The sequence below is a fragment of the Lolium rigidum genome, chromosome 1 (assembly GCF_022539505.1).
Source record: "Lolium rigidum isolate FL_2022 chromosome 1, APGP_CSIRO_Lrig_0.1, whole genome shotgun sequence".
Taxonomy (NCBI): Eukaryota; Viridiplantae; Streptophyta; class Magnoliopsida; order Poales; family Poaceae; genus Lolium; species Lolium rigidum.
In genome coordinates this window covers 152,357,198-152,367,526 of record NC_061508.1, presented here as the reverse complement: position 1 = coordinate 152,367,526, position 10,329 = coordinate 152,357,198, and positions in this window count along the sequence as shown.

The window sequence follows — 10,329 nt, the reverse complement described above, 5'->3', positions numbered from 1 at the left end:
CCCACTTTTGTTGTTTCTCTTGATGTTGTCTTCCTTGGCCTTGGAGGGATCAACCCAAAAGGACTTTGCATGGAAGGCCATGTGATCATGGTAGTGGCATTGCAAATCTTCCGGATAGGACATACTCCAAGATGCCCTATAAGATTCTTAAGGAATCACTTCTTCAACGGAGTTGACCGCCAAGGCAAGGTTGAAACCTTTTGTCATCCCAAGAGCTCGATTGCGAGAATCATGAGAGGTTTCCTCAAGCACCTTGAGAGCTTGCATCTCGTGCACGACTTGTTGAGAGGTGAGAGAGGAATAGCATTCCCTCCCCACAAGAGTCTTGACATCAATAGGTACAAATGGCATCATGCATTCAATGTACTTCTCCTTGATCCAAGAGTCATTGATGTGGGTGGCACCAATAAGCCGGAAGGCATCGGCAACGGTGAGAAGTCTTCCATACATGACTTCATGATCTTCATCCGGTAGCCTCATGAACCCTTCGGCTTTATTCTTAAGAGCATTATACTTGTTCCTCCTTGTGCTCTCACTTCCAATGCAACTAGCGGCCAAACCATCCCAAGCTTCCTTGGCGGTGGTGTAGTTCCGAACACGATGCAAGTCCTTTGTCCCCACACTAGTTTGAATCATGTGCAAGGCGGTGTTGTTGAGTTGACTATCAACCGCTTTTCTTCTAGTCAACTTGTCGGGGTTGTATGGCTTGAAGCCTTCCAAGATGATTCTCCAAAGTTCATTGGAGGCACTGCAAACATGAGAGCGGAACTCAAATTGCCAAGTATCGAAATTATCAATAAAAAAGGTGGAGGTACTCGATTGTAGCTCTCACCCCCACTAGTTTCCCTAGGAGATGCAATGGGAGATTTGATAGTGTTTAAGTTATCACCTTCCACGGGTTTGGTAGATGAGGGTAAGTCCGAAGCATCTCCCTCATCTAACGCACCCGTGTCCTTTACCTCTACACTAGGAGCCTTGGGAAGGGCCGGAGTCAAAAGCTCGGCAATCATCTTTTTCATGCTTTCCATTTGGGCTTCCATGGAGGACTTCAATGAATTGAAGTCTTCCATGGAGACCGTCTTGGCGGCCCCTTCCGAGGACTCCTCATTCGGCATACTCTTAGGCGGTTAAGGCCGAAATAAGAGCCGAGGCTCTGATACCAATTGAAAGGATCGTATGCCGCACCTAGAGGGGGGGGGGGGTGAATAGGTGCTAACCAATTTTTAGTTCTTTTTCAATTTAGGCTTGACACAAATGTAAATTCTCTAGATATACAACTAAGTGAATTTACCTATATGACAAGGTAAGCAACTAAGCAAGATATAGCTACGCAATATGAGAGATAGAATAGGATAGAGGTAACCGAGAGTGGAGCACGCGATGACACGGAGATGATTCCCGTAGTTCCTGATACGTCTCCGACGTATCGATAATTTCTTATGTTCCATGCCACATTATTGATGATATCTACATGTTTTATGCACACTTTATGTCATATTCGTGCATTTTCCGGAACTAACCTATTAACAAGATGCCGAAGTGCCAGTTCCTGTTTTCTGCTGTTTTTGGTTTCAGAAATCCTAGTAACGAAATATTCTCGGAATCGGACGAAATCAACGCCCAGGTTCCTATTTTGCCCGGAGTGGAGGGCCCTGTGGGCCCCAGACGACAGGGTGGCGCGGCCAGGGCCTGGGCCGCGCCCCCCTATGGTGTCGTCGCCCCTTCGACCTTCTGACGCCGCCTCTTCGCCTATATAAAGGTCCCAGACCTAAAACCTCGATACGAAAAAGCCACGGTACGAGAAACCTTCCAGAGCCGCCGCCATCGCGAAGCCAAGATCCGGGGGACAGGAGTCTCTGTTCCGGCACGCCGCCGGGACGGGGAAGTGCCCCCGGAAGGCTTCTCCATCAACACCACCGCCATCTCCATCAACGCTGCTGTCTCCCATGAGGAGGGAGTAGTTCTCCATTGAGGCTCGGGGCTGTACCGGTAGCTATGTGGTTAATCTCTCTCCTATGTACTTCAATACAATGATCTCATGAGCTGCTTTACATGATTGAGATCCATATGATAAGCTTTGTATCGCTACTAGTTGTGTGCTACTCATGTGATGTTATTAAAGTAGTCTATTCCTCCTGCATGGTGTAAAGGTGACTAGTGTGTGCACCGTGTGGTTCTTGTCGTAGGCTATGATCATGATCTCTTGTAGATTGTGGAGTTAATTATCATTATGATAGTATTGATGTGATCTATTCCTCCTTCATAGTGTAATGTGGACAGTGTGTGCACTATGTTAGTTCTTGGTTTATTTTGCAATGATCTATTATGCTCTAAGGTTATTTAAATATGAACATTGAATTGTGGAGCTTGTTAACTCCGGCATTGAGGGTTCGTGTAATCCTACGCAATGTGTTCATCATCCAACAAAAGAGTGTATGTAGCACATAAGAGAAAGAGTTATTTATTATGCGATCAATGTTGAGAGTGTCCACTAGTGAAAGTATGATCCCTAGGCCTTGTTTCCAAACATCGAATCTCCGTTTATTTACTCGTTCGTTGCATGTTTACTCGCTGCCATATTTTATTCAGATTGCTATTACCACTCATATACATCCATACTACTTGTATTTCACTATCTCTTCGCCGAACTAGTGCACCTATACATCTGACAAGTGTATTAGGTGTGTTTGGGACACAAGAGACTCCTTGTATCGTGATTGCAGGGTTGCTTGAGAGGGATATCTTTGACCTCTTCCTCCCTGAGTTCGATAAACCTTGGGTGATCCACTTAAGGGAAACTTGCTGCTGTTCTACAAACCTCTGCTCTTGGAGGCCCAACACCGTCTACAAGAATAGAAGCACCCGTAGACATCAAGCTATTTTCACGGCGCCGTTGCCGGGGAGGAAAGGTAAAAGGTACTCACACTCCGGATCTCGGCTACTAAGCTATTTTCGTCGTTGTAAGTACTCGAAGCTATTTCCTTTAGATCCTGCAATTGCATCTTTTTGTTTCTTGTTTACACTAGTTTGGCATAATGGACAACAATGAGCTTCTTATTCTATTTCCTGATTTAAGACATGGATGGTTTGATGCGAAAATTAAAAAACCTATGGAACCTTATTTGCATGCTGGTAGTAATTTTAGTATGAACGCTTTGAATACCATTGTTGCTAATGATATAGAAAGTTCTAAGCTTGGGGAAGCTGGCTTTGATGAGCATGATATTTTTAGTCCCCCAAGCATTGAGGAGAAAATTTACTTTGATGATACTTTGCCTCCTATTTATGATGATTATAATGATATTGGTCTTTTAGTACCGCCTGTTATGGAGGATAAATTTGATTATGATTACAATATGCCTCCTATATTTGATGATGAGAATAATAATGATAGCTACTTTGTTGAATTTGCTCCTACTACAATTAATAAGAATAACTATGCTTATGTTGGGAGTAGTAATAATTTTATGCATGAGACTCATGATAAGAATGCTCTATGTGATAGTTATATTGTTGAGTTTGCTCATGATGCTACTGAAAGTTATTATGAGAGAGGAAAATATGGTTGTAGAAATTTTCATGTTACTAAAATGCCTCTCTATGTGCTGAAATTTTTGAAGCTACACTTGTTTTATCTTCCTATGCTTGTTACTTTGCTCTTCATGAACTTGTTTATTTACAAGATTCCTATGCATAGGCAGCATGTTAGACTTAAATGTGTTTTGAATTTGCCTCTTGATGCTCTCTTTTGCTTCAACTACTATTTCTTGCGAGTGCATCATTAAAACTGTTGAGCCCATCTTAATGGCCATAAAGAAAGAACTTCTTGGGAGATAACCCATGTGTTTATTTTGCTACAGTAATTTTATTTTGCATTTGTGTCTTGGAAGTTGTTACTACTGTAGCAACCTCTCCTTATCTTATTTTATTGCATTGTTGTGCCAAGTAAAGTCTTTGATAGAAATGTTGATACTAGATTTGGATTACTGCGCAGAAACAGATTTCTTTGCTGTCACGAATTTCGACCTGCCCCTCTGTAGGTAGCTCAGAAAATTATGCCAATTTACGTGCGTGATCCTCAGATATGTACGCAACTTTCATTCAATTTGGGCATTTTCATTTGAGCAAGTCTGGTGCCTCAATAAAATCCATCTTTACGGACTGTTCTGTTTTGACAGATTCTGTCTTTTATTTCGCATTGCCTCTTTTGCTATGTTGGATGAATTTCTTTGATCCATTAATGTCCAGTAGCTTTATGCAATGTCCAGAAGTGTTAAGAATGATTGTGTCACCTCTGAACATGTTAATTTTTATTGTGCACTAACCCTCTAATGAGTTGTTTCGAGTTTGGTGTGGAGGAAGTTTTCAAGGGTCAAGAGAGGAGGATGATATACTATGATCAAAAAGTGTGAAAGCTCTAATCTTGGGGATGCCCCGGTGGTTCACCCCTGCATATTCTAAGAAGACTCAAGCGTCTAAGCTTGGGGATGCCCAAGGCATCCCCTTCTTCATCGACAACATTATCAGGTTCCTCCCTTGAAACTATATTTTTATTCGGCCACATCTTATGTTCTTTACTTGGAGCGTCTGTGTGCTTTTGTTTTTGCTTTTGTTTAAATACATGCTTGTGTGGGAGAGAGACACGCTCCGCTGGTTCATATGAACACATGTGTTCTTAGCTTTTAATGTTCATGGCGAAGGTTGAAACTGCTTCGTTAATTGTTATATGGTTGGAAACGGGAAATGCTACATGTAGTAATTGGTATGATGTCTTGAATAATTTGATACTTTGCAATTATTGTGCTCATGTTTAAGCTCTTGCATCATATACTTTGCACCTATTAGTGAAGAATACATAGAGCTTGCTAAAATTTGGTTTGCATAATTGGTCTCTCTAAAGTCTAGATAATTTCTAGTATTGAGTTTGAACAACAAGGAAGACGGTGTAGAGTCTTATAATGTTTACAATATGTCTTTTATGTGAGTTTTGCTGCACCGGTTCATCCTTGTGTTTGTTTCAAATAGCCTTGCTAGCTTAAACCTTGTATCGAGAGGGAATACTTCTCATGCATCCAAAATCCTTGAGCCAACCACTATGCCATTTGTGTCCACCATACCTACCTACTACATGGTATTTCTCCGCCATTTCAAAGTAAATTGCTTGAGTGCTACCTTTAAATAATTCAAAATTTATCACCTTTGATTTGTGTCAATGTTTTATAGCTCATGAGGAAGTATGTGGTGTTTTATCTTTCGATCTTGTCATTTACTTCGACGGACTTTCACAATGGACTAGTGGCTTCATCCGCTTATCCAATAATTTTGCAAAAAGAGCTGGCAATGGGGTTCCCAGCCCCGATTAATTAACTTGCATTAATAATTCTCTTCACATGTTTTGCTCGATTCATCGATGAAGCAACTTAATTTTGCAAATAGACACTCCTTCATGGTATGTGATTGTTGGAAGGCACCCGAGGATTCGGTTAGCCATGGCTTGTGTAAGCAAAAGGTTGGGAGGAGTGTCATCCATAAATAAAGAAAAACTAAACTAAAGTACATGTGTAAACAAAAGAGAAGAGGGATGATCTACCTTGCTCGGTAGAGATAACGTCCTTCATGGGAGCCGCTCTTGAAAGTCCGGTTGATGAGGTAGTTAGAGTGCCCACTACCATTCGTTGACAACAACAAACACCTCTCAAAATTTTACTTTTATGCTCTCTTTATGTTTTCAAAACCATAGCTCTAGCACAAATATAGCAATCGATGCTTTCCTCTTTGAAGGACCTTTCTTTTACTTTTATGTTGAGTCAGTTCACCTATTTCTCTCCACCTCAAGAAGCAAACACTTGTGTGAACTATGCATTGATTCCTACATACTTGCATATTGCACTTGTTATATTACTCTATGTTGACAATTATCCATGAGATATACATGTTACAAGTTGAAAGCAACCTCTGAAACTTAATCTTCTTTTGTGTTGCTTCAATACCTTTACTTTGATTTATTGCTTTATGAGTTAACTCTTATGCAAGACTTATTGATGCTTGTCTTGAAGTACTATTCATGAAAAGTTTTTGCTTTATGATTCACTTGTTTACTCATGTCATTACCATTGTTTTGATCGCTGCATTCATTACATATGTTTACAAATAGTATGATCAAGGTTATGATGGCATGCCACTTCAGAAATTATCTTTGTTATCGTTTTACCTGCTCGGGACGAGCAGAACTAAGCTTGGGGATGCTGATACGTCTCCGACGTATCGATAATTTCTTATGTTCCATGCCACATTATTGATGATATCTACATGTTTTATGCACACTTTATGTCATATTCGTGCATTTTCCGGAACTAACCTATTAACAAGATGCCGAAGTGCCGCTTCCGTTTTCTGCTGTTTTTGGTTTCAGAAATCCTAGTAACGAAATATTCTCGGAATCGGACGAAATCAACGCCCAGGTTCCTATTTTGCCCGGAGTGGAGGGCCCTGTGGGCCCCAGACGATAGGGTGGCGCGGCCAGGGCCTGGGCCGCGCCCCCCTATGGTGTCGTCGCCCCTTCGACCTTCTGACGCCGCCTCTTCGCCTATATAAAGGTCCCAGCACCTAAAACCTCGATACGAAAAAGCCACGGTACGAGAAACCTTCCGCAGCCGCCGCCATCGCGAAGCCAAGATCCGGGGACAGGAGTCTCCGTTCCCGCACGCCGCCGGGACGGGGAAGTGCCCCGAAGGCTTCTCCATCAACACCACCGCCATCTCCATCAACGCTGCTGTCTCCCATGAGGAGGGAGTAGTTCTCCATCGAGGCTCGGGGCTGTACCGGTAGCTATGTGGTTAATCTCTCTCCTATGTACTTCAATACAATGATCTCATGAGCTGCTTTACATGATTGAGATCCATATGATAAGCTTTGTATCGCTACTAGTTGTGTGCTACTCATGTGATGTTATTAAAGTAGTCTATTCCTCCTGCATGGTGTAAAGGTGACTAGTGTGTGCACCGTGTGGTTCTTGTCGTAGGCTATGATCATGATCTCTTGTAGATTGTGGAGTTAATTATCATTATGATAGTATTGATGTGATCTATTCCTCCTTCATAGTGTAATGTGGACGAGTGTGTGCACTATGTTAGTTCTTGGTTTATTTTGCAATGATCTATTATGCTCTAAGGTTATTTAAATATGAACATTGAATTGTGGAGCTTGTTAACTCCGGCATTGAGGGTTCGTGTAATCCTACGCAATGTGTTCATCATCCAACAAAAGAGTGTATGTAGCACATAAGAGAAAGAGTTATTTATTATGCGATCAATGTTGAGAGTGTCCACTAGTGAAAGTATGATCCCTAGGCCTTGTTTCCAAACATCGAATCTCCGTTTATTTACTCGTTCGTTGCATGTTTACTCGCTGCCATATTTTATTCAGATTGCTATTACCACTCATATACATCCAAACTACTTGTATTTCACTATCTCTTCGCCGAACTAGTGCACCTATACATCCGACAAGTGTATTAGGTGTGTTGGGGACACAAGAGACTCCTTGTATCGTGATTGCGGGGTTGCTTGAGAGGGATATCTTTGACCTCTTCCTCCCTGAGTTCGATAAACCTTGGGTGATCCACTTAAGGGAAACTTGCTGCTGTTCTACAAACCTCTGCTCTTGGAGGCCCAACACTGTCTACAAGAATAGAAGCACCCGTAGACATCAGTTCCCTTCCTTTGCAAGAAGGTACGTCTACGTTTGGAGGAGTGTGGTTGCTACGAAAGCCAAACCAACAGCCACGAAGGCTCCACTCAGATCTCCGGTGAGCAACGCCACAAAGGCCTAGCCCACGTCCACTAAGGGATTTCCTCGAGGCGGAAACCGGGCCTTTACAAGGTTCTTGGGGCACACATCCACAACTGAATTTGAGGCTCCCAAATCTGTAACAATACAACAATCAACAACAACACATCAACAACAAATCAACTAGGGAACCAAATAGTAACACTAGCATGAGATCCCTCAAACAAATGAGGGGGAAATGAAGAACGCTTCGGTGAGGATGTAGATCGGTGTCTTCTCCTTCGAATCTCCAAAGATCAAGAGCTTTGGTTGGGGGAGGAAGGAGATCTTGCAAATCTTGTGTTCTTGAGGTGGCTCTAATGGTGGTGAAGCTTGGCAGATTTTTCTTGCAATGATTGAGCAACTTCTCCCGTTGGAGAAGAGAGCTATTTATATGATTGGAGCTCTTAGATCTGACCGTTGTGGCGAAATCCACTAACACCGGAAGTTCCGGCCAGGATGGCCGGAAGTTCCGGCTGGCACCGGAAGTACCGGCCAGGGGAGCCGGAACTTCCGCCAGGAAGATTCTTCGTCAGATGACCTGGTCAACAAAAGATTGGGCGGAACTAGGGCGGAACTTCCGGTGGCCGGAAGTTCCGGCCAAGTTCCGGCCAAGTTCCGGAATTGCCCGAAAACCTTACTGGACTATACTGAGCCACAATTCCACATTTCCGGAACTTGCCCGGAAGTTGGGCGGAAGTTCCGCTGACCGGAACTTCCGCCCACTGGCGCCGGAACTTCCGGCCAGGGAACAAAAACAGCAAACAAAACAGCGCTGACAGGGCTTCTGCAGAACATACCAGGGCGGAAGTTCCGCCTGCTGGGGCCGGAACTTCCGCCAGAGATAAAAACCCTTCAGATCATCAGAACTGGCAGACCATCTCGCTGAGCAAAAATATATTCCGAACACTTGTACCTGTCTACATCAACACACATAAATATATACCTAGTGTTGACATCAAACACACAAAACCCAAAAGGGCGGGAAATGTTCTTTCAGTACCATTATCAAAATTCACGTCTTCACAAAACATGCATGCAATATTTTACTGATTCAGAAGGACACAATCCTTTTATATTAAGTTGCCAGGTTCTTGGTTATTGACCTTTGTTGTCCTCACTTCTAACCTCATATTATTGTGTTTTGCACTGTACGGAATTAGCTCTTTATAAATGAGATCATATTTAGGGAACAAAACATTAGGATAGATTTCTGTACATGATATTGTGCATGTAGATTATATTCTTTTCTCTCAAAGTTTTTGTGTCGTGCCAGCAAAAATATTTGAAACAAGATTCTGTGATTACATCTTGAAGTTTTCTTAAAATTGGTGTTGGTTACATGAATTAAATCACTTCCGTGGTCCTCCTTGTCTATGTTACTGGTTCTTTTATGCAGGATAAATTGTTCGCACTAACTTTACATAGTTATAGGTTGAACAAGATAATGAAGAGGGAAATGACGGCCTCATATGAACCAAAAGATAACAATGCATGAAATAAGGATTTTGTGATACTTCGGATCAGTAATGACGGCCTAATATGAACCAAAAAATAACAATGCATGAAATAAGGATTTTGTGATTGGATCAGTTCGCCACAAATAAATCTGAGTATGACTCACGTCTCAACAATTTTTATATCTGTGCAATAATTTTCAATACAAGACACATTATTGTATCTGAACTATTATTTTCTTATTTATCCATGGCATGTAAATTATATGAGAAAATATTCATAGAAATTCCTACAGCAAAAACTATGGTGTATTTACATACTTTTGTTTTTTATTTTCATATTTTAGTTTATGTATATATGGATTCCAAAACTTTCATTCTAACAAACTCATATCACTAAAGTTGGTATTATGTGTCATGTTTTTAAATAATTCTTTCTGTCTTAACATGTGGGCTTCGGCCTTAGATGGCTCTACCTTTCTAGATTACAACTTTTTTTTGTTTTACTTAGGCTTCACAGAATGGGGATTGTTATAGCTAACACATGCAGCAAAAAAGTGTTGCCGATATGCATCACCGTGTAGATTGTTTATTGGTTTGTAACTAATTGCTGCTTCCAAGGCACACTAATTGATGGAAACTTCTGTTGGTGGAGAAACATTGTCATGATTAGTCTCCTTATGTGTTATATTACAAATTGATTAAAATGAGAAAAGGGACGATTTCATAAATTTTGATTGGATGACCAAATAAATCACGATATCAATTCGTACACTTGTTGTAGGTGTGGTACTCATTTGTATTTATTTGTCATGTTATACTTTTTGTCACCAAACCTCTGATTTCCCCTTTTGTGTTGATATTCAGCATTTTTAATCAAATATGACTTTGACATACATCTATTTATGCAATATAAATTTGGCCAAGGTAATTTCACCACATGTACATTTGGTTTAAATTTCTCACATATTTCAAATTTTCTTTTAAAGATGGACGGGCGCGGCAACACACGCTTTCATAGTCTAGTTGGGCATATAAAAGATCT